Here is a 25,854-nt window from a genome sequence, read left to right as displayed (position 1 = left end):
TGTATATAGTATATACCTGTGTGTCATCTCACCTATATATAGTATATATCTGTGTGTCATCTCCTCCTGTATATAGTATATACCTGTTATGATCCCAATGGCAGGGGACCTCAAAGATTATAGCAAAGTCTGCAAAACATAAATACCAGCTCATAGGGAAGTGGTAACTAAGCTGACCATATACCTGATCCTAGCGCAAACACTAACAGCAGCCGGGGAACGTGCCTACGTTGATCCTAGATGTCACGCGCCAGCCGGAGAACTAACTAACCCTATCAGGGAAAATAAGACCTCTCTTGCCTCCAGAGAAAAGACCCCAAAGAAATACAAGCCCCCAACAAATAATAACGGTGAGGTAAGAAGAAAAGACAAACGTAAGAATGAACTAGATTTAGCAAAGAATGGCCCACTGACTAATAGCAGAATATAGTAAGAAGACTTATATGGTCAGCAAAAAACCCTGCAAAATATCCACGCTGAATATCCAAGAACCCCCAAACCGACTGACAGTGTGGGGGGAGAATATCAGCCCCCTAGAGCTTCCAGCGATATCAGGAATCACATTTTGTACAAGCTGGACAAAAATATGAACAATGCAATGATCAAAAGTACGAAAGCAGGACTTAGCTTATCTTGCAAAGAACCAGGACCTGAAGACAGGAGCAAACAGAAGAGAACTGATTACAACGATGCCAGGCACTGGACTGAGAATCCAGGAAGTTTAAATAGCAACACCCCAGACCTAACGAAGCAGGTGAGGACCAACCTGGGAAAGGACAATCCAAGTGCCAAACCACTAGTGACCACAAGAGGGAGCCAAAAAGTATAGTTCACAACAGTACCCCCCCTTTAAGGAGGGGTCACCGAACCCTCACCAAGACCACCAGGGCGACCAGGATGAGCAGCGTGGAAGGCACGAACCAAATCGGCCGCATGAACATCAGAGGCGGCCACCCAGGAATTATCCTCCTGACCATAGCCCTTCCATTTGACCAAATACTGGAGCCTCCGTCTAGAGAGACGAGAATCCAAGATCTTCTCCACCACGTACTCCAACTCGCCCTCAACCAACACCGGAGCAGGAGGCTCAACAGCAGGAACCACAGGCACAACGTACCGCCGCAACAGAGACCCATGGAACACGTTGTGAATGGCAAACGACACCGGAAGATCCAAACGAAAAGAAACCGGGTTAAGAATTTCCAAAATTTTATAAGGACCAATAAAGCGAGGCTTAAACTTAGGAGAGGAAACCTTCAGAGGGACATACCGAGAAGACAACCAAACCAAATCCCCAACACGGTCGGGGGCCCACACCGCGGCGGCGGTTGGCAAAACGCTGAGCCTTCTCCTGTGACAACTTCAAGTTGTCCACCACATGATTCCAAATCCGCTGCAACCTATCCACCACAGAATCCACCCCAGGACAGTCAGAAGACTCAACATGACCCGAGGAGAAACGAGGATGAAAACCAGAGTTGCAGAAGAATGGCGAAACCAAGGTAGCGGAACTAGCCCGATTATTAAGGGCAAACTCCGCCAACGGCAAGAAGGTCACCCAATCATCCTGGTCCGCAGAAACAAAACATCTCAAATAAGCCTCCAGTGTCTGATTAGTTCGCTCCGTTTGACCATTAGTCTGAGGATGGAAGGCAGACGAAAACGACAAATCAATGCCCATCTTAGCACAAAAAGAACGCCAGAACCTGGACACAAACTGGGATCCTCTGTCGGACACGATATTCTCCGGAATGCCGTGCAAACGAACCACATTCTGAAAAAACAAAGGAACCAGATCGGAAGAGGAAGGCAACTTAGGCAAGGGTACCTAAAATTCCAGGATGCCCTGCCAACACCGAGGAATGAACCTCGGAAATGACTCTGCTGGTCCATTTATCAGGAACAAACAGTCTGTCGGGTGGACACGAGTCAGGTCTACCAGCCTGAAATCTCTGCAACACACGTCGCAAATCCGGAGATATGGCCGACACGATTACTCCCTCTCTAAGAATACCAGCTGGCTCCGAGACTCCAGGAGAGTCAGGCACAAAGCTCCTAGAGAGAGCATCAGCCTTAACATTCTTCGAACCAGGCAGGTATGAGACCACAAAGTCAAAACGAGAGAAAAACAATGACCAACGAGCCTGTCTAGGATTCAGGCGCTTAGCAGACTCGAGATACATCAGATTTTTGTGATCAGTCAAGACCATCACACGATGCTTAGCACCCTCGAGCCAATGACGCCACTCCTCAAATGCCCACTTCATGGCCAACAACTCCCGATTACCAACATCATAGTTCCGCTCAGCAGGCGAAAACTTCCTAGAGAAAAAGGCACATGGTCTCATCACAGAACAACCAGAGCCTCTCTGCGACAAAACAGCCCCAGCACCGATCTCAGAAGCATCCACTTCAACCTGAAAGGGAAGTGAGACATCAGGCTGGCACAAAACAGGCGCCGAAGTAAACCGGCGCTTTAGCTCCTGGAAGGCCTCCACGGCTGCAGGAGCCCAATTAGCCACATCAAAACCTTTCTTGGTCATATCCGTCAAAGGTTTAACAACGCTAGAAAAATTAGCGATAAAGCGACGGTAGAAATTAGCGAACCCCAAGAACTTCTGAAGACTCTTAACAGACGTGGGCTGAGTCCAATCATGAATAGCTCGGACCTTGACTGGGTCCATCTCCACAGCAGAAGGGGAGAAAATAAAACCCAAAAAGGAAACCTTCTGCACTCCAAAGAGACACTTTGAGCCCTTCACAAACAAAGCGTTATCACGCAAAACCTGAAACACCATCCTGACCTGCTTTACATGAGAATCCCAATCATCCGAGAAAACTAGAATATCGTCCAGATACACAATCAAAAATTTATCCAGATACTTCCGGAAGATATCATGCATAAAGGACTGAAACACTGAAGGGGCATTAGAGAGCCCAAAGGGCATCACCAAGTATTCAAAATGACCTTCGGGCGTATTGAATGCAGTTTTCCATTCATCTCCCTGCCTAATGCGCACAAGATTGTACGCACCTCGAAGATCTATCTTGGTGAACCACTTGGCACCCTTAATCCGAGCAAACAAGTCTGACAATAGCGGCAACGGATACTGAAACTTAACAGTGATTTTATTCAGAAGCCGATAGTCTATACAAGGTCTCAAAGACCCATCTTTCTTGGCCACAAAAAAGAATCCCGCACCGAGAGGGGAAGAGGATGGACGAATATGCCCCTTCTCCAAAGACTCCTTGACATAAGAACGCATCGCGGCATGCTCGGGTACAGACAAATTAAATAATCGTCCCTTAGGAAATTTACTGCCAGGAATCAAATCTATAGCGCAGTCACAGTCCCTATGAGGAGGAAGAGCACTGGACCTGGACTCACTGAATACATCCTGATAGTCACACAAATACTCAGGAACTTTTGAAGGAGTAGAAGTAGCAATAGACACTGGCCGAGAATCACAATGAATTCCCTGACAACCCCAACTTGAGACAGACATAGCCTTCCAATCCAAAACAGGATTATGGGTCTGTAACCATGGCAGACCAAAAACGACCAAATCATTCATTTTATGCAGAACAAGAAAACGAATCACCTCCCGATGTTCAGGAGTCATGCACATGGTCACTTGTGTCCAATACTGCGGTTTATTTTCCGCCAGTGGCGTAGCATCAATTCCTCTGAGAGGAATCGGAACCTTTAAAGGCTCCAGGACAAACCCGCAGCGCTTGGCAAACGACAAGTCCATAAGACTCAGGGCAGCACCTGAATCCACAAATGCCATAACAGGGTAGGAAGACAATGAACAAATTAAAGTCACAGACAAAATAAATTTAGGCTGCAAATTACCAATGGTGACAGGACTGACAACCTTGGTTAGGCGTTTAGAGCATGCTGATATAACATGTGTAGAATCACCACAGTAAAAACACAGCCCATTCTGACGTCTATGATTTTGTCGTTCGGTTCTAGTCAGGATTCTATCACATTGCATTGAGACAGGTGTCTGTTCAGACAACACCGCCAGAGGTTTAGCGGGTTTGCGCTCCCGCAAACACCGATCAATCTAAATAGCCAGCGCCATAGAATCACTCAGACTTGTAGGAATTGTAAAACCCACCATCACATTCTTAATGGCTTCAGAAAGGCCATTTCTGAAATTTGCGGCCAGAGCACATTCATTCCATCGAGTAAGCACGGACCATTTCCGAAATTTTTGGCAGTACACCTCAGCTTCATCCTGGCCCTGAGAGATGGCCAGTAGAGCTTTTTCTGCCTGAATTTCGAGATTAGGCTCCTCATAAAGCAATCCGAGCGCCAGAAAAAACGCATCAACATCCGCCAATGCAGGATCTCCTCGCGCTAACGAGAAAGCCCAATCCTGAGGGTCGCCACGCAAGAAGGAGATAACAATTTTAACTTGCTGAGCTGAATCTCCAGACGAACGAGGTTTCAAAGATAGAAACAATTTACAATTATTCCTAAAATTCCTAAATTTAAATCGATCTCCAGAGAACAGCTCAGGAATAGGTATCTTAGGCTCTGACATAGGACTGCTAACAACAAAATCCTGAATGCCCTGCACACGTGCAGCAAGCTGATCCACACTAGTAATCAAGGTCTGAACATTCATGTCTGCAGCAAAGCTTTAAGCCACTCAGAGATAAAGGGGAGGAAGAAAAAAAAAAAAAAAAAAACTCAGAACTTCTTTTCTTTTAATCCCACTTCAGCAATGCATTAACTATTTATAGGCCTGGCATACTGTTATGATCCCAATGGCAGGGGACCTCAAAGATTATAGCAAAGTCTGCAAAACATAAATACCAGCTCATAGGGAAGTGGTAACTAAGCTGACCATATACCTGATCCTAGCGCAAACACTAACAGCAGCCGGGGAACGTGCCTACGTTGATCCTAGACGTCACGCGCCAGCCGGAGAACTAACTAACCCTATCAGGGAAAATAAGACCTCTCTTGCCTCCAGAGAAAAGACCCCAAAGAAATACAAGCCTCCAACAAATAATAACGGTGAGGTAAGAAGAAAAGACAAACGTAAGAATGAACTAGATTTAGCAAAGAGAGGCCCACTGACTAATAGCAGAATATAGTAAGAAGACTTATATGGTAAGCAAAAAACCCTGCAAAATATCCACGCTGAATATCCAAGAACCCCCAAACCGACTGACGGTGTGGGGGGAGAATATCAGCCCCCTAGAGCTTCCAGCGATATCAGGAGTCACATTTTGTACAAGCTGGACAAAAATATGAACAATGCAATGATCAAAAGTATGAAAGCAGGACTTAGCTTATCTTGCAAAGAACCAGGACCTGAAGACAGGAGCAAACAGAAGAGAACTGATTACAACAATGCCAGGCACTGGACTGAGAATCCAGGAAGTTTAAATAGCAACACCCCAGACCTAACGAAGCAGGTGAGGACCAACCTGGGAAAGGACAATCCAAGTGCCAAACCACTAGTGACCACAAGAGGGAGCCAAAAAGTATAGTTCACAACATATACCTGTATGTCATCTCCTCCTATACATAGCATATACCTGTATGTCATCTCCTCCTGTATATACTATATACCTGTAGGTAATCTGCTCCTGTATATAGTATATACCTGTGTGTCATCTCCTCCTGTATATAGTATATACCTGTATGTCATCTCCTCCTGTATGTAGTATGTACCTGTATGTCATCTCCTCCTCTATATAGTATATACCTGTGTGTCATCTCTCCTGTATATAGTATATATCTGTGTGTCATCTCCTCCTATATATAGTATATACCTGTGTGTCATCTCCCCTGTAAATAGTATATACCTGTGTGTCATCTCCCCTGTAAATAGTATATACCTGTGTGTCATCTCCTCCTGTATATAGTATATATCTGTATGTCATCTCCTCCTGTATTAGCCCTCGTTCACACGTTATTTGGTCAGTATTTTTACCACAGTATTTGTAAGCTAAATTGGCAGCCTGATAAATCCCCAGCCAACAGTAAGCCCACCCCCTGGCAGTATATATTAGCTCACACATACACATAATAGACTGGTCATGTGACTGACAGCTGCCGGATTCCTATATGGTACATTTGTTGCTCTTGTAGTTTGTCTGCTTATTAATCAGATTTTTATTTTTGAAGGATAATACCAGACTTGTGTGTGTTTTAGGGCGAGTTTCGTGTGTCAAGTTGTGTGCGTTGAGTTGCGTGTGGCGACATGCATGTAGCGACTTTTGTGAGATGAGTTTTGTGTGGCGACATGCGTGTAGCAACTTTTTGTGTGTCGAGTTGCATGTGACAGGTTAGTGTAGCAAGTTGTGTGCAGCAAGTTTTGCGCATGGCGAGTTTTGCGCGTGGCGAGTTTTATGTGTGGTGCCTTTTGAGTATGTGCAAGTTTTGTGTGAGGCAACTTTTGCATGTGTTGCAACTTTTGTGCATGTGGCACTTTTTCTGCGTGTGCAAGTTTTGCGTGTGGCGAGTTTTCCATGAGGTGAGTTTTGCACGTGTGGCGAGTTTTGCATGTGGAGAGTTTTGCGCGTGGCGAGTTTTGAGAGGCGACTTTTGTGTTTCGACTTTTATGTGGCGAGGTTGGTGTATGTGTGGTGAAATGTGTGCTGAGGGTGATATATGTGTTCGAGCACGTGGTAGTGTGTGGCGCATTTTGTGTGTGTTCATATCCCCGTGGTGGTGTGGTGATTATCCCATGTCGGGGCCCCACCTTAGCAACTGTACAGTATATACTCTTTGGCGCCATCGCTCTCATTCTTTAAGTCCCCCTTGTTCACATCTGGCAGCTGTTAATTTGCCTCCAACACTTTTCCTTTCATTTTTTCCCCATTATGTAGATAGGGGCAAAATTGTTTGGTGAATTGGAACGCGCGGGGTTAAAATTTCACCTCACAACATAGCCTATGACGCTCTCGGGGTCCAGACGTGTGACTGTGCAAAATTTTGTGGCTGTAGCTGCGACGGTTCAGATGCCAATCCCGGACATACACACACACATACATACATACATACACACATACACACATTCAGCTTTATATATTAGATTTTTCCCTAACTAAGGGCCTGATAAAGGAGTGGTTCGCCATTTTCTTACCTGAAGAAGACGCCAGCAGCCGTCGAGGGAAGCAGGAGGACCCAGGGACACCGGGAGACACTGGTAAGTATCGGGGGGATAAGGGAACCTATTTCTCGGTCCCTTGATGTGCGATCAAATCGGAGGACAGAGAAATTAAAGGGCAAAAATGAACTAAAGGGCGCTTTTTTTGCAGTCGCCGTTATACGGTCCATAATGGCGATCGCAACCCAGGAGGTCGGTAAGAACCGACCCGAATCATGATCTCCCGGAGAAAATCCAACTCTGAGGGGCGCTATACACATTTTCCACAGCGCCATTAATTAACGGCGCTGTGGTTTAAGTATCCTTAATTATCGCCGATAAAAGGCGTATCTGCGGCCGTTAAGGAATCAAAAAGTGATTATACCACAGCACAACCCATATTATACCTACATAGATTCAGTGATGTAATACCTAGGTAAAAGGGTGATACTCCCCCCCATACACCCCACGCGTGTTCCGCCTGAGCAGCTTCATCCAGGCCTATTTACAGTTTCCTATACTACAGAATTGTAATGTATCAGTAATAATCAATGTCATATTGATGGTTCATATGGCATAAAATCACAACAGGAGCAGACAGGATAGAAGAGATGGATTACATACATAGATATATAGATGTCAGTGACAAATACAATTAGTACAGTGTGTGCAAATTACTGTACATGTATTTAATAAAAGATTAATTTTTGGAAAAAATGGTGTGGGCTGCCACGCAATTTTCGTAACCAGCAGAGGGAAGCTGACGAATGGGGGCAGATGTTTATAGCCTGCGAAGGGGGTAATACCATGGAGCTTCCCAAGCTATTAATATCAGCTCACAACTGTTAACTTAGCCTTTACGGATTATTGAAATGGGGGACCCTCCCCTGAAAAAAATGACGTGGGGTCCCCCATAATTAATAACCAGCAAAGGCTATGCAGACAGCTACGGGCTGATATTAATAGCCTAGGAAGGGGGCATGGATACTGCTGCCCCAGAAAAGGCGCATCTGTAAGATGCACCAATTCTGGCACTTAGCCTCGCTCTTCCCACTTGCCCTGTAGCGGTGGAAAGTGAGGTAATAGTTGGGGGGGTTGATGTCACCATCAGGTGACATCAAGCCCCGAGGTTAGTAATAAAGGCATCAATAAGACGCCCCCATTACTAACCCCAGTCACATTTTAAGAAAACACAGACACCCAGAAAAAAAATGTCCTTTATTTGAAAGAAACACACAAACTCCTTTATTATTCTTATTTAAACCTTACTTACGACCTCACCTAATTCCTGCAAAGTCCTCGGTCTCCTGTAATTAAAGTAAAATAAAAAAACAACAATATACCATATCTAATACAGGAGAATTAAGAGTCAAAAAATGGCCTAAGGAGTGACATTAAGACAAATTTATTGAAAATTCAATTTACATATAAAAACACACATAGTACAAGTAGGAAAACCATGTTACAAAAAGTACATTGTGACTGTATCCATGAGTGCAACCAGTGCACCAGGTTCACAGAACGGGACAGTAATACAATAATATAAATGAAAAATTGCGGCAAGTAGTATTTATAGTCACTGCATATATGCAAATAGGTCTCATGTATAATCGCCAGAGTGAATACTACCGTAGCACAATGCTACTAACCATATCCCACTTTTCACAGAGACACTCCGCAATATATCAATACTAGTAAGGAGGTAAAGAGATTAATTACACATAGAAGTCTGGATCCTGGATAAGTACCCCAACGCGCGTTTCGCGTTTTTGTGTGACCGCTTCCTCAGGGGGCGTGGTTAATAAGGGATCTAAGTCCGATATATATAATGACCAAATCCGGTCATGTGACCGACATGTGCGCCAGTGTGGAACGCAGGGAAACGTCATCGCCGCGTCTCAAGCCTCATTTCCAGTGATCAGGTCCCGGTCATGTGAGCGGGTCGGCGCCACGCCCACACCACACAACTCGGGATCGTCATCAGAAGACAGGCAAGGAGCAGCAAAAGACGTATTCAGGTGTGTAAAGTGGAAGGTGCATATAAGATGGTTGGTTCCATGCCATAACCAACTACATAATAGAACCAGACGATTACGTGTGCTAAAGTGCAATAGTGCGCATGCGTGAACCGCAAGTACCTAAAAAGGTGCATCCCAGACCAACTAGTTCCCCTGCCTGACGTGCATCCACATAAAAAGCGTAGAGCATCATCGGAGGGGAAATATAGGGCTGACAAAATCAAATAGATAATGCATAAATTCAAAAAAAGAAAATAAATACATATATGTATACATGCACGTGTACATATACACATATATATAAGTGCACCAGACGTAACAAGTAAATGATAAGTTAAACACATTATAACTGCCATGACCAAATACAACTAGGCACATTTATTTACCACATACACATAATGGAGGAACCAAACACTGTAATACTACATAAAATACATTGAGGTCATAAGTTTAGTGACTCCACAAGGAGGGTTGGAGTATAAGAGTAATCTCTATTGATGTAATATAAATCAATAACAAATGTATAATTAGAATAAACAATAATTGAACACATCAACAAGGATTTATCGATGAATATCAAACCAACGGAGCGAAGGATAGATTATATTTCGTATGAGTAAGATAGTCCACTTCAATTCATTTATCCTCTCCATTCCAACTGGTTGGTGATGTTCTTTGGTCTTTCATTTTCACCGATATGTCCTCCCAGCGTTGATAGTCACATAAATATGACCAAAAGTATAAACACACTAAAAAATGTAAATAGGACATAGACACCAAATTAAAAACTGATGAGCAAATGACAGAGATAAACAAGCCAATAAACAATCACCCCGGACACCTAGATAGGGTTAGAGAAAGGATGAAAATCCATGTACCTCATTTAGACCCCTAGGTGTCATGGTACCGAGAGTGTTAATCCAGCGACATTCACGTTGAGCCAAAATGCGCCTAACATCACCACCTCTAATGCCACAGTGAATATGGTCAATTCCACATGCCATGAAGGATTTGGGGTCACAGCCATGGAACTGTCTAAAATGGCGGGGTATGGTTTTTAATTTTTCAGGTTCCATCTCATTCTTGGCCGCCATTATGTCACGTACGTGTTCACGTATACGCGTGCCCAATCTACGAGAAGTGAGCCCAACGTATACCTTGGGACAACTGCACACGGCATAGTATATAACCTGTATGGTATTGCAGGTTATATGGTAATTGATAGTGAAAGTCCTTCCACTATCAACCGAATCAAAGGTGGCAGTGCGACTAATGTTAGAACATGAGACGCAACTGCCACATGGAAAACAACCCTTTGGTGGTCCACCAGATCCAAAGCTATACCCCATGGGTTTAGGGACATAATGGCTGGACACCAACAAATCCTTCAAATTTTTACTCCTTCTGGCAGTCATTGAAGGATATTCCTTGAGGCACTTGGAGAGTAATGGGTCACTTTTGAGGATGCCCCAATGCTTTTGGAGACAACTCCTCATCGTGGTCCACTCACCATTAAAGGTGGAGATGAAACGTACTGTGTCTTGCTGTTCAGACACTTTTTTAAAATTACTTCTAGGACACAGCAGTTCATCACGTGGCGTAAATTTGGCCCTAAGATAACCTTTCCTGATGTTCCTGTTACTGTATCCCCTAGTTTGAAACCTAACCCTAAGATCCGCTGCCTGTGACTCAAATTTGGTGGCTGAAGAGCAGATCCGCTTCATCCTAAGATGCTGGCCAACCGGAATGGCTGCAATGGTGCTGTGTGGGTGACTAGAGTCAGCGTGCAACAGAGAGTTAACCGACGTGGACTTTCTAAAGACGTCAGTCTGAAGATAACGTTCTCTATCAACCTGAATTTTGATGTCAAGAAAATCCACCTCGGTCTTACTCATCTGGTATGTCAGTTTGATATTAAGGGTGTTGTCATTCAATTGTTTCATGAACTCATGTAGAGTGTCATCAGACCCCTGCCATATGATGAACAAGTCATCAATGTAGCGCAGCCAGCACTGCACATGGTCCGCGGCCTGCGGCCCACCCCCACCAAAAATACCCCTCTCCCAGTAACTCAGGAAAAGGTTGGCGAAGGAGGGCGCACAGGCCGCGCCCATGGCACCAGGTCGTCCGATTGTCTCTGGCATGGGAGGCTTGAGTGACCCCATATGTAAATTTGTGGACCATTACTTAAAACCATTGGTTGAGTCTCTCCCCTCCTATGCCAGGGACACGTCGGACGTTCTCCGTCGGATCAATGGGATACAACTGGAAGACAACATGTGTCTTGTTACTGCAGACGTACAATCGTTGTATACCTGTATTGGTCACCATGATGGCTTGGAGGCGGTCCCCTTTTTTCTGGATGCCAGCAGCTGGGATGGTGCTATTTGTGACCTAATTATGGAATTGTTGTCATTCATATTGACAAAAAACTTTTTTGTATTCAAGGATGTTTTTTATTTGCAGCAGCGCGGCACTGCCATGGGCGCGGCCTGTGCGCCCTCCTTCGCCAACCTTTTCCTGGGTTACTGGGAGAGGGGTATTTTTGGTGGGGGTGGGCCACAGGCCGCGGACCATGTGCAGTGCTGGCTGCGCTACATTGATGACTTGTTCATCATATGGCAGGGGTCTGATGACACTCTACATGAGTTCATGAAACAATTGAATGACAACACCCTTAATATCAAACTGACATACCAGATGAGTAAGACCGAGGTGGATTTTCTTGACATCAAAATTCAGGTTGATAGAGAACGTTATCTTCAGACTGACGTCTTTAGAAAGTCCACGTCGGTTAACTCTCTGTTGCACGCTGACTCTAGTCACCCACACAGCACCATTGCAGCCATTCCGGTTGGCCAGCATCTTAGGATGAAGCGGATCTGCTCTTCAGCCACCAAATTTGAGTCACAGGCAGCGGATCTTAGGGTTAGGTTTCAAACTAGGGGATACAGTAACAGGAACATCAGGAAAGGTTATCTTAGGGCCAAATTTACGCCACGTGACGAACTGCTGTGTCCTAGAAGTAATTTTAAAAAAGTGTCTGAACAGCAAGACACAGTACGTTTCATCTCCACCTTTAATGGTGAGTGGACCACGATGAGGAGTTGTCTCCAAAAGCATTGGGGCATCCTCAAAAGTGACCCATTACTCTCCAAGTGCCTCAAGGAATATCCTTCAATGACTGCCAGAGGGAGTATAAATTTGAAGGATTTGTTGGTGTCCAGCCATTATGTCCCTAAACCCATGGGGTATAGCTTTGGATCTGGTGGACCACCAAAGGGTTGTTTTCCATGTGGCAGTTGCGTCTCATGTTCTAACATTAGTCGCACTGCCACCTTTGATTCGGTTGATAGTGGAAGGACTTTCACTATCAATTACCATATAACCTGCAATACCATACAGGTTATATACTACTAGATGGCAGCCCGATTCTAAAGAATCGGGAGTCTAGAATCCATATATACTTTATTTATTCAAATGTAAGAATAATTTGGTGGGCGGGGACCCTCGGCCTCCGATTTGGTTGGCGGGGCCCCACGGCCTCCGATTTGGTGGGCGGGGTCCCTCTGCCTCTGCTTTGGTGGGCAGGGCCGCTCGGCCTTCGATTTGGTGGGCGGGGCTCCTCGGCCTCCGATTTGGTTGGTGGGGCCCCTCGGCCTCCGATTTGGTAGGCGGGGCCCCTTATCCTCCGATTTGGTGGGCGGGGACCCTCGGCCTCCGATTTGGTGGGCGGGGACCCTCGGCCTCCGATTTGGTGGGCGGGGACCCTCGGCCTCCGATTTGGTGGGCGGGGACCCTCGGCCTCCGATTTGGTGGGCGGGGCCCCTCGGCCTCCGATGTGGTGGTCGGGGCCCCTCGGCCTCCGCTTTGGTGGGCGGGGCCGGGCCCCTCGGCCTCCGCTTTGGTGGGCGGGGCCGCTCGGCCTTCGATTTGTTGGGCGGGGCTCCTCGGCCTCCGATTTGGTTGGCGGGGCCCCTCGGCCTCCGATTTGGTTGGCGGGGCCCCTTATCCTCCGATTTGGTGGGCGGGGACTCTCGGCCTCCGATTTGGTGGGCGGGGACCCTCGGCCTCCGATTTGGTGGGCGGGGCCTCTCGGCCTCCGATTTGGTTGGCGGGGCCCCTCGGCCTCCGATTTGGTGGGCGGGGCCCCTCGGCCTCCGATTTGGTGGGCGGGGACCCTCGGCCTCCGATTTGGTGGGCGGGGACCCTCGGCCTCCGATTTGGTGACCGGGGCCCCTCGGCCTCCGATGTGGTGGGCGGGGCCCCTCGGCCTCCGCTTTGGTGGGCGGGGCCAGGCCCCTCGGCCTCCGCTTTGGTGGGCGGGGCCGCTCGGCCTTCGATTTGGTGGGCGGGGCTCCTCGGCCTCCGATTTGGTTGGCGAAGCCCCTCAGCCTCCGATTTGGTTGGTGGGGCCCCTCGGCCTCCAATTTGGTGGGCGGGGACCCTCGGCCTCTGATTTGGTGGGCGGGGAGCCTCGGCCTCCGATTTGGTGGGCGGGGACCCTCGGCCTCCGCTTTGGTGGGTGGGGCCCGTCGGCCTCCGATTTGGTGGGCGGGGCCCCTCGGCCTCCGATTTGGATGGTGTGGACCCTCGGCCTCCGATTTGGTGGGCGGGGACCCTCGGCCTCCGATTTGGTGGGCGGGGACCCTCGGCCTCCGATTTGGTGGGCGGGGCCCCTCGGCCTCTGATGTGGTGGGCGGGGCCCCTCGGCCTCCGATTTGGAGGGCGGGGACCCCCGGCCTCCGATTTGGAGGGCGGGGCCCCTCGGCCTCCGATTTGGTGGGCGGGGACCCTCGGCCTCCAATTTGGTGGGCGGGGACCCTCGGCCTCCGATTTGGTGGGCGGGGACCCTCGGCCTCCGATTTGGTGGGCGGGGCCCCTCGGCCTCCGATGTGGTGGTCGGGGCCCCTCGGCCTCCGCTTTGGTGGGCGGGGCCGTGCCCCTCGGCCTCCGCTTTGGTGGGCGGGGCCGCTCGGCCTTCGATTTGGTGGGCAGGGCTCCTCGGCCTCCGATTTGGTTGGCGGGGCCCCTCGGCCTCCGATTTGGTTGGCGGGGCCCCTCGGCCTCCGATTTGGTGTGTGCTCTGCCTGGGGCCACTGTGCTCTGCCTGGGGCCCCATATGCTGCCTGGGGCCCCTGTGCTCTGCCTGGGGCCCCATATGCTGCCTGGGGCCCCTGTGCTCTGCCTGGGGCCCCATATGCTGCCTGGGGCCCCTGTGCTCTGCCTGGGGCCCCTGTGCTCTGCCTGGGGCCCCATGTTCTGCCTGGGGCCCCTGTGCTCTGCCTGGGGCCACTGTGCTCTGCCTGGGGCCCCATGTTCTGCCTGGGGCCACTGTGCTCTGCCTGGGGCCCCATAAGCTGCCTGGGGCCCCTGTGCTCTGCCTGGGACCACTGTGCTCTGCCTGGCGCCCCATATGCTGCCTGGGGCCCCTGTGCTCTGCCTGGGGCCCCATATGCTGCCTGGGGCCACTGTGCTCTGCCTGGGGCCCCATATGCTGCCTGGGGCCCCTGTGCTCTGCCTGGGGCCCCATATGCTGCCTGGGGCCCCATATGCTGCCTGGGGCCCCTGTGCTCTGCCTGGGGCCCCTGTGCTCTGCCTGGGGCCCCATGTTCTGTCTGGGGCCCCTGTGCTCTGCCTGGGGCCACTGTGCTCTGCCTGGGGCCCCATATGCTGCCTGGGGCCCCTGTGCTCTGCCTGGGGCCCTATATGCTGCCTGGGGCCCCTGTGCTCTGCCTGGGGCCCCTGTGCTCTGCCTGGGGCCCCATATGCTGCCTGGGGCCCCTGTGCTCTGCCTGGGGCCCCTGTGCTCTGCCTGGGGCCCCATGTTCTGCCTGGGGCCCCTGTGCTCTGCCTGGGGCCACTGTGCTCTGCCTGGGGCCCCATAGGCTGCCTGGGGCCCCTGTGCTCTGCCTGGGACCACTGTGCTCTGCCTGGGGCCCCATATGCTGCCTGGGGCCCCTGTGCTCTGCCTGGGGCCCCTGTGCTCTGCCTGGGGCCCCATATGCTGCCTGGGGCCCCTGTGCTCTGCCTGGGTGTAGGACACTGGTGACGTCACTTATCTCCGGATATTAGCTCCGGACATTAGCTCCGGACATTATCTCCGGACAAAGCCACGGAAGTTGGCACAAATTGCAGGAAGTAGTATTCTAGACAATTATATATTAGATGCCGTGTGCAGTTGTCCCAAGGTATACGTTGGGCTCACTTCTCGTAGATTGGGCACGCGTATACGTGAACACGTACGTGACATAATGGCGGCTAAGAATGAGATGGAACCTGAAAAATTAAAAACCATACCCCGCCATTTTAGACAGTTCCATGGCTGTGACCCCAAATCCTTCATGGCATGTGGAATTGACCATATTCACTGTGGCATTAGAGGTGGTGATGTTAGGCGCATTTTGGCTCAACGTGAATGTCGCTGGATTAACACTCTTGGTACCATGACACCTAGGGGTCTAAATGAGGTACATGGATTTTCATCCTTTCTCTAACCCTATCTAGGTGTCCGGGGTGATTGTTTATTGGCTTGTTTATCTCTGTCATTTGCTCATCAGTTTTTAATTTGGTGTCTATGTCCTATTTACATTTTTTAGTGTGTTTATACTTTTGGTCATATTTATGTGACTATCAACGCTGGGAGGACATATCGGTGAAAATGAAAGACCAAAGAACATCACCAACCAGTTGGAATGGAGAGGATAAATGAATTGAAGTGGACTATCTTACTCATACGAAATATAATCTATCCTTCGCTCCGTTGGTTTGATATTCATCGATAAATCCTTGTTGATGTGTTCAATTATTGTTTATTCTAATTATACATTTGTTGTTGATTTATATTACATCAATAGAGATTACTCTTATACTCCAACCCTCCTTGTGGAGTCACTAAACTTATGACCTCAATGTATTTTATGTAGTATTACAGTGTTTGGTTCCTCCATTATGTGTATGTGGTAAATAAATGTGCCTAGTTGTATTTGGTCATGGCAGTTATAATGTGTTTAACTTATCATTTACTTGTTACGTCTGGTGCACTTATATATATGTGTATATGTACACGTGCATGTATACATATATGTATTTATTTTCTTTTTTTGAATTTATGCATTATCTATTTGATTTTGTCAGCCCTATATTTCCCCTCCGATGATGCTCTACGCTTTTTATGTGGATGCACGTCAGGCAGGGGAACTAGTTGGTCTGGGATGCACCTTTTTAGGTACTTGCGGTTCACGCATGCGCACTATTGCACTTTAGCACACGTAATCGTCTGGTTCTATTATGTAGTTGGTTATGGCATGGAACCAACCATCTTATATGCACCTTCCACTTTACACACCTGAATACGTCTTTTGCTGCTCCTTGCCTGTCTTCTGATGACGATCCCGAGTTGTGTGGTGTGGGCGTGGCGCCGACCCGCTCACATGACCAGGACCTGATCACTGGAATTAAGGCTTGAGACGCGGCGATGACGTTTCCCTGCGTTCCACACTGGCGCACATGTCGGTCACATGACCGGATTTGGTCATTATATATATCGGACTTAGATCCCTTATCAACCACGCCCCCTGAGGAAGCGGTCACACAAAAACGCGAAACGCGCGTTGGGGTACTTATCCAGGATTCAGACGGGTCTTTTGTGGACTTCTATGGGTAATTAATCTCTTTACCTCCTTACTAGTATTGATCAGGGCCGGACTGGGACTAAAATTCAGCCCTGGCATTTGAAGTCACACAGGCCCACTTGTCACATGGTGTCTGTATAATATCTTTGTACACTTGTAGGCTACAAGAAGTGAGGGGAGTGTAACACGACTATATAACATATAATTACAGCTGTATCCAGCATTACAGCTCAGCCCCCATAGAATGTAATACAGCACAGCCCCCATAGAATGTAATACAGCCAGCCCCCATAGACTATAATACAGCACAGCCCCATAACATGTAATGCTGCACAGCCCCCATAGAATGTAATGCAGCACAGCCCCCATAGAATGTAATGCAGCACAGCCCCCATAGAATGTAATGCAGCACAGCCCCATAGAATGTAATACAGCCAGCCCCCATAGAATGTAATACAGCCAGCCCCCATAGAATGTAATGCAGCACAGCCCCCATAGAATGTAATGCAGCACAGCCCCCATAGAATGTAATGCAGCCAGCCCCCATAGAATGTAATACAGCCAGCCCCCATAGACTATAATACAGCACAGCCTGTTGTGAAATTGGATTCTGGGCTCCCCCGGTGGCCACTTGTGGAATTGTACTTGTGTGCATCATCCCCTCTGTTCACCTGCTCCTATCAGGATGTGGGAGTCGCTATATAACCTTGCTCCTCTGTCAGTTTCATGCCGGTCAACAATGTAATCAGAAGCCTTTCTGTGCATGTTCCTGCTACTAGACAACTCCCAGCTAAGTTGGACTTTTGTCCTTGTGTGTTTTTGCATTTTGTTCCTGTTCACAGCTGCTGTTTCGTTACTGTGTCTGGAAAGCTCTTGTGAGCGGAAATTGCCACTCTGGTGTTATGAGTTAATGCTAGAGTCTTAAAGTAATTTCTGGATGGTGTTTTGATAGGGTTTTCTGCTGACCATGAAAGTGCCCTTTCTGTCTTCTTTCTATCTAGTAAGCGGACCTCGATTTTTGCTAAACCTATTTTCATACTACGTTTGTCATTTCATCTAAAATCACCGCCAATATATGTGGGGGCCTCTGTCTGCCTTTTGGGAAAATTTCTCTAGAGGTGAGCCAGGACTGTCTTTTCCTCTGCTAGGATTAGGTAGTTCTCCGGCTGGCGCTGGGCATCTAGGGATAAAAAAACGTAGGCATGCTACCCGGCCACTTCTAGTTGTGCGGCAGGTTTAGTTCATGGTCAGTATAGTTTCCATCTTCCAAGAGCTAGTTCTCATATATGCTGGGCTATGTTCTCTCGCCATTGAGAATCATGACAGTTTGACCGGCCCAAAAAAAAAAAAGGGTTAAATTACTGGCTGAGAAAGGAGAGAAAAAAGAAGTCTGCTACAATTTTTTTTTTTTTTTTTTTTCCTCTAGTTCTGAGTGTGCTCTTAATTGAATCACTTGCTAGTCTGCCTATACTGCAGCCTTCCTCTCTTTCTCTCCTTCTTATCCTTGAATGGCTCTGTGTTCACCTGTTTCAAATGGATCTTCAGAGTGTAGCTACAGTTTTGAATAATCTCGCCACAAAGGTACAAAATTTGCAAGATTTCGTTGTTCATGCACCTATGTCTGAGCCTAGAATTCCTTTGCCTGAATTCTTCTCGGGGAATAGATCTCACTTTCAAAATTTTAAAAATAATTGCAAATTGTTTTTGTCCCTGAAGTCTCGCTCTGCCGGAGACCCTGCACAGCAGGTCAGGATTGTAATTTCCTTGCTCCGGGGCGACCCTCAAGACTGGGCTTTTGCATTGGCACCAGGGGATCCTGCGTTGCTCAATGTGGATGCGTTTTTTCTGGCCTTGGGGTTGCTTTATGAGGAACCTCATTTAGAGCTTCAGGCGGAAAAGGCCTTGATGTCCTTGTCTCAGGGGCAAGATGAAGCTGAAATATACTGCCAAAAATTCCGCAAATGGTCTGTGCTTACTCAGTGGAATGAGTGCGCCCTGGCGGCGATTTTCAGAGAAGGTCTCTCTGATGCCATTAAGGATGTTATGGTGGGGTTCCCTGTGCCTGCGAGTCTGAATGAGTCCATGACGATGGCTATTCAGATCGATAGGCGTCTGCGGGAGCGCAAACCTGTGCACCATTTGGCGGTGTCTACTGAGAAAACGCCAGAAAATATGCAATGTGATAGAATTCTGTCCAGAAGCGAGCGGCAGAATTTTAGACGAAAAAATGGGTTGTGCTTCTATTGTGGTGATTCAACTCATGTTATATCAGCATGCTTTAAGCGTACTAAGAAGCCTGACAAGTCTGTTTCAATTAGCACTTTACAGTCTAAGTTTATTCTATCTGTGACCCTGATTTGTTCTTTGTCATCTATTACCGCGGACGCCTATGTCGACTCTGGCGCTGCTTTGAGTCTTATGGATTGGTCCTTTGCCAAACGCTGTGGGTATGATTTGGAGCCATTGGAGGCTCCGATACCTCTGAAAGGGATTGATTCCACCCCATTGGCTAGTAATAAACCACAATACTGGACACAAGTGACTATGCGTGTTAATCCGGATCACCAGGAGGTTATTCGCTTTCTGGTGCTGTATAATCTACATGATGTTTTGGTGCTGGGATTGCCATGGCTGCAATCTCATAACCCAGTCCTCGACTGGAGAGCTATGTCTGTGTTAAGCTGGGGATGTAAAGGAACTCATGGGGACGTACCTTTGGTTTCCATTTCATCATCTATTCCCTCTGAGATTCCTGAATTCTTGTCTGACTTTCGTGACGTTTTTGAAGAACCCAAGGTTGGTTCACTACCTCCGCACCGGGAGTGCGATTGTGCCATAGACTTGATCCCGGGTAGTAAATACCCTAAGGGTCGTTTATTTAATCTGTCTGTGCCTGAACACGCGGCTATGCGAGAATATATAAAGGAGTCCTTGGAAAAGGGACATATTCGTCCTTCGTCATCTCCCTTAGGAGCCGGTTTTTTCTTTGTGTCTAAGAAAGACGGCTCTTTGAGGCCGTGTATTGATTATCGACTTTTGAATAAAATCACGGTTAAATATCAATATCCGTTACCACTGCTTACTGATTTGTTTGCTCGTATAAAGGGGGCCAAGTGGTTCTCTAAGATTGATCTCCGTGGGGCGTATAATTTGGTGCGAATCAAGCAGGGGGATGAGTGGAAAACCGCATTTAATACGCCCGAGGGCCATTTTGAGTATTTGGTGATGCCTTTTGGTCTTTCAAATGCCCCTTCAGTCTTCCAGTCCTTTATGCATGACATTTTCCGCGATTATTTGGACAAATTTATGATTGTGTATCTGGATGATATTCTGATTTTTTCGGATGACTGGGACTCTCATGTCCAGCAGGTCAGGAGGGTTTTTCAGGTTTTGCGGTCTAATTCCTTGTGTGTGAAGGGTTCTAAGTGTGTTTTTGGGGTTCAAAAGATTTCCTTCTTGGGATACATTTTTTCCCCCTCTTCCATCGAGATGGATCCTGTCAAGGTTCAGGCTATTGGTGATTGGACGCAACCCTCTTCTCTTAAGAGTCTTCAGAAATTTTTGGGCTTTGCTAACTTTTATCGTCGATTTATTGCTGGTTTTTCTGATGTTGTAAAACCATTGACTGATTTGACTAAGAAGGGTGCTGATGTTGCTGATTGGTCCCCTGATGCTGTGGAGGCCTTTCGGGAGCTCAAGCGCCGCTTTTCTTCCGCCCCAGTGTTGCGTCAGCCTGATGTTGCTCTTCCTTTTCAGGTTGAGGTCGACGCTTCTGAAATCGGAGCTGGGGCGGTGTTGTCGCAGAGAAGTTCCGACTGCTCCGTGATGAGACCTTGTGCCTTTTTTTCCCGTAAATTTTCGCCCGCCGAGCGGAATTATGATATTGGGAATCGGGAGCTTTTGGCCATGAAGTGGGCTTTTGAGGAGTGGCGTCACTGGCTTGAGGGGGCCAGACATCAGGTGGTGGTATTGACTGACCACAAAAATTTAATTTACCTTGAGTCTGCCAGGCGCCTGAATCCTAGACAGGCGCGCTGGTCGTTGTTTTTCTCTCGGTTTAATTTTGTGGTGTCTTACCTACCGGGTTCTAAGAATGTTAAGGCGGATGCCCTTTCTAGGAGTTTTGAGCCTGACTCCCCTGGTAATTCTGAGCCCACAGGTATCCTTAAAGATGGAGTGATTTTGTCTGCCGTTTCTCCAGACCTGCGGCGGGCCTTGCAGGAGTTTCAGGCGGATAGACCTGATCGTTGCCCACCTGGTAGACTGTTTGTTCCTGATGATTGGACCAGTAGAGTCATCTCTGAGGTTCATTCTTCTGCGTTGGCAGGTCATCCTGGAATCTTTGGTACCAGGGATTTGGTGGCAAGGTCCTTCTGGTGGCCTTCCCTGTCACGAGATGTGCGAGGCTTTGTGCAGTCTTGTGACGTTTGTGCTCGGGCCAAGCCTTGTTGTTCTCGGGCTAGTGGATTGTTGTTACCCTTGCCTATCCCGAAGAGGCCTTGGACGCACATCTCGATGGATTTTATTTCGGATCTGCCTGTTTCTCATAAGATGTCTGTCATCTGGGTGGTGTGTGACCGTTTCTCTAAGATGGTCCATCTGGTTCCCTTGCCTAAGTTGCCTTCTTCTTCCGAGTTGGTTCCTCTGTTTTTTCAAAATGTTGTTCGTTTGCATGGTATTCCGGAGAATATCGTTTCTGACAGAGGGACCCAATTCGTGTCTAGATTTTGGCGGGCATTCTGTGCTAGGATGGGCATAGATTTGTCTTTTTCGTCTGCTTTCCATCCTCAGACTAATGGCCAGACCGAGCGGACTAATCAGACCTTGGAGACATATTTGAGGTGTTTTGTGTCTGCGGATCAGGATGATTGGGTTGCTTTTTTGCCTTTGGCGGAGTTCGCCCTCAATAATCGGGCCAGCTCTGCCACCTTGGTGTCCCCGTTTTTCTGTAATTCGGGGTTTCATCCTCGATTTTCCTCCGGTCAAGTGGAATCTTCGGATTGTCCTGGAGTGGATGCTGTGGTGGAGAGGTTGCATCAGATTTGGGGGCAGGTGGTGGACAATTTGAAGTTGTCCCAGGAGAAGACTCAGCTTTTTGCCAACCGCCGTCGTCGTGTTGGTCCTCGGCTTTGTGTTGGGGACTTGGTGTGGTTGTCTTCTCGTTTTGTCCCTATGAGGGTTTCTTCTCCTAAGTTTAAGCCTCGGTTCATCGGCCCGTACAAGATATTGGAGATTCTTAACCCTGTGTCCTTCCGTTTGGACCTCCCTGCATCCTTTTCGATTCATAATGTTTTTCATCGGTCATTGTTGCGCAGGTATGAGGTACCGGCTGTGCCTTCCGTTGAGCCTCCTGCTCCGGTGTTGGTTGAGGGTGAGTTGGAGTACGTTGTGGAAAAGATCTTGGACTCTCGTGTTTCCAGACGGAAACTCCAGTATCTGGTCAAATGGAAGGGATACGGTCAGGAGGATAATTCTTGGGTCACTGCCTCTGATGTTCATGCCTCCGATCTTGTCCGTGCCTTTCATAGGGCTCATCCTGATCGCCCTGGTGGTTCTGGTGAGGGTTCGGTGCCCCCTCCTTGAGGGGGGGGTACTGTTGTGAAATTGGATTCTGGGCTCCCCCGGTGGCCACTTGTGGAATTGTACTTGTGTGCATCATCCCCTCTGTTCACCTGCTCCTATCAGGATGTGGGAGTCGCTATATAACCTTGCTCCTCTGTCAGTTTCATGCCGGTCAACAATGTAATCAGAAGCCTTTCTGTGCATGTTCCTGCTACTAGACAACTCCCAGCTAAGTTGGACTTTTGTCCTTGTGTGTTTTTGCATTTTGTTCCTGTTCACAGCTGCTGTTTCGTTACTGTGTCTGGAAAGCTCTTGTGAGCGGAAATTGCCACTCTGGTGTTATGAGTTAATGCTAGAGTCTTAAAGTAATTTCTGGATGGTGTTTTGATAGGGTTTTCTGCTGACCATGAAAGTGCCCTTTCTGTCTTCTTTCTATCTAGTAAGCGGACCTCGATTTTTGCTAAACCTATTTTCATACTACGTTTGTCATTTCATCTAAAATCACCGCCAATATATGTGGGGGCCTCTGTCTGCCTTTTGGGAAAATTTCTCTAGAGGTGAGCCAGGACTGTCTTTTCCTCTGCTAGGATTAGGTAGTTCTCCGGCTGGCGCTGGGCATCTAGGGATAAAAAAATGTAGGCATGCTACCCGGCCACTTCTAGTTGTGCGGCAGGTTTAGTTCATGGTCAGTATAGTTTCCATCTTCCAAGAGCTAGTTCTCATATATGCTGGGCTATGTTCTCTCGCCATTGAGAATCATGACAACAGCCCCATAGAATGTAATGCTGCACAGCCCCCATAGAATGTAATACAGCACAGCCCCCATAGAATGTAATACAGCCAGCCCCCATAGACTATAATACAGCACAGCCCCATAGAATGTAATGCTGCACAGCCCCCATAGAATGTAATGCAGCACAGCCCCCATAGAATGTAATGCAGCACAGCCCCATAGAATGTAATACAGCCAGCCCCCATAGAATGTAATACAGCCAGCCCCCATAGAATGTAATACAGCCAGCCCCCATAGAATGTAATACAGCCAGCCCCCATAGAATGTAATGCAGCACAGCCCCCATAGAATGTAATGCAGCACAGCCCCCATAGAATGGAATGCAGCCAGCCACCATAGAATGGAATGCAGCACAGGCCCTTAGAATCGAATGCAGCACAGGCCCATAGAACACAATGCAGCACAGGCCCATATAATATAATGCAGCACAGGCCCATATAATATAATGCAGCACAGGCCCATAGAATGGAATGCAGCACAGGCCCATAGAATGGAATGCAGCACAGGACCATAGAATACAATGCAGCCCAGGCCCATAGAATGGAATGCAGCACAGCCCCATAGAATATAATGCAGCACAGGCCCATAGAATGGAATGCAGCACAGCCCCATAGAATGGAATGCAGCAGAGGCCCATAGAATGGAATGCAGCCAGCCCCATAGAATATAATGCAGCAGAGGCCCACAGAATGGAATGCAGCACAGCCCCATAGAATATAATGCAGCACAGGCCCATAGAATGGAATGCAGCACAGCCCCATAGAATATAATGCAGCAGAGGCCCATAGAATGGAATGCAGCGCAGCCCCATAGAATATAATGCAGCACAGCCCCATAGAATATAATGCAGCACAGGCCCATAGAATATAATGCAGCACAGGCCCATAGAATATAATGCAGCACAGGCCCATAGAATGGAATGCAGCACAGCCCCATAGAATATAATGCAGCAGAGGCCCATAGAATGGAATGCAGCCAGCCCCATAGAATATAATGCAGCAGAGGCCCATAGAATGGAATGCAGCCAGCCCCATAGAATATAATGCAGCAGAGGCCCATAGAATGGAATGCAGCACAGCCCCATAGAATATAATGCAGCACAGGCCCACAGAATATAATGCAGCACAGGCCCATAGAATGGAATGCAGCACAGGCCCATAGAATACAATGCAGCACAGGCCCATAGAATACAATGCAGCACAGGCCCATAGAATACAATGCAGCACAGGCCCATAGAATATAATGCAGCACAGGCCCATAGAATGGAATGCAGCACAGGCCCATAGAATACAATGCAGCACAGGCCCATAGAATACAATGCAGCACAGGCCCATAGAATATAATGCAGCACAGGCCCATAGAATGGAATGCAGCACAGGCCCATAGAATACAATGCAGCACAGCCCCATAGAATACAATGCAGCACCCCCCCCCCCAATAGCTCCACAATCCAGTCATCACTCATTGATAAAAAGAAAAACAAAACACTCTACTCACCTTTCCTCCTGCCCTGCGCTGCTCTGGCTCTGGTCTCAGCAGTCGCAGTCTGCCCGCCCGGTCACACAGCAGGTGCGCGATGATATGACGTCATCGCGCACCCGCAGTGTCAGCGGCAGGCAGAGCGGGGAATGATGGGAGAGGAAGCGTCAGCAGACGCTCTCTCCTCCATCATTGCATTCAACTGTACCGGCGTCTATGACGCCGGTATAGTTGAATGCGGGGCCGGGAGTGCGCCGACAGCAGGGAGAGTGTGCCGACAGCGGCACACTCGAGCGGCCCACTACTGCCACCGGCCCTTCTGGCATTTGCCAGAACTGCCCGATGGCCAGTCCGGCCCTGGTATTGATATATTGCGGAGTGTCTCTGTGCAAAGTGGGATATGGTTAGTAGCATTGTGCTACGGTAGTATTCACTCTGGCGATTATACATGAGACCTATTTGCATATATGCAGTGACTATAAATACTACTTGCCGCAATTTTTCATTTATATTATTGTATTACTGTCCCGTTCTGTGAACCTGGTGCGCTGGTTGCACTCATGGATACAGTCACAATGTACTTTTTGTAACATGGTTTTCCTACTTGTACTATGTGTGTTTTTATATGTAAATTGAATTTTCAATAAATTTGTCTTAATGTCACTCCTTAGGCAATTTTTTGACTCTTAATTCTCCTGGATTAGCTATTCGTTATTGAGTCGCCTTCTATATATATTTAACTGACGTTCATGTTTAAATATACCATATCTGTCCGTCATTGTGTCCCACGCAGCAATCCATATCTGGGGGATATACAGTTTTCAACCTGGACAGTGCAAAGATGCGACCGTCCCATCTGAAAACCACTGGTGAATGAGCTGCTGAGAGTGGAGCTTCAGTGACTAGCGGTGACATCACTGAGGCTGCCCTCCCAGCCAGCCTGAACTGCAGTGAACTCTGGACCATGGGAAATGCACTGGCATTTTCCCATGGTCCAGAGGTCACTGCAGTTCAGGATGTGAGGGAGCGCAGATTCAGTGACGTCACCACTAGTCACTGAAGCTCCACTCTCAGCAGCTCATTCACCAGTGGTTTTCAGTCGGGACGGTCGCATCTTGGCACTGTCCAGGTTGAAAACTGTATATTCCCCAGATATGGATTACTGCGTGGGACACAACAACGGACAGGTATGGGTATATTGTTGGTTTGTTATTTACTTTTATTACAGGAGATTGAGGGCTTTGCAGGAA

The sequence above is a fragment of the Ranitomeya variabilis genome, chromosome 3, assembly GCF_051348905.1.
Source record: "Ranitomeya variabilis isolate aRanVar5 chromosome 3, aRanVar5.hap1, whole genome shotgun sequence".
In the NCBI taxonomy this organism is placed as follows: Eukaryota; Metazoa; Chordata; class Amphibia; order Anura; family Dendrobatidae; genus Ranitomeya; species Ranitomeya variabilis.
This window is presented reverse-complemented; position numbering follows the sequence as displayed.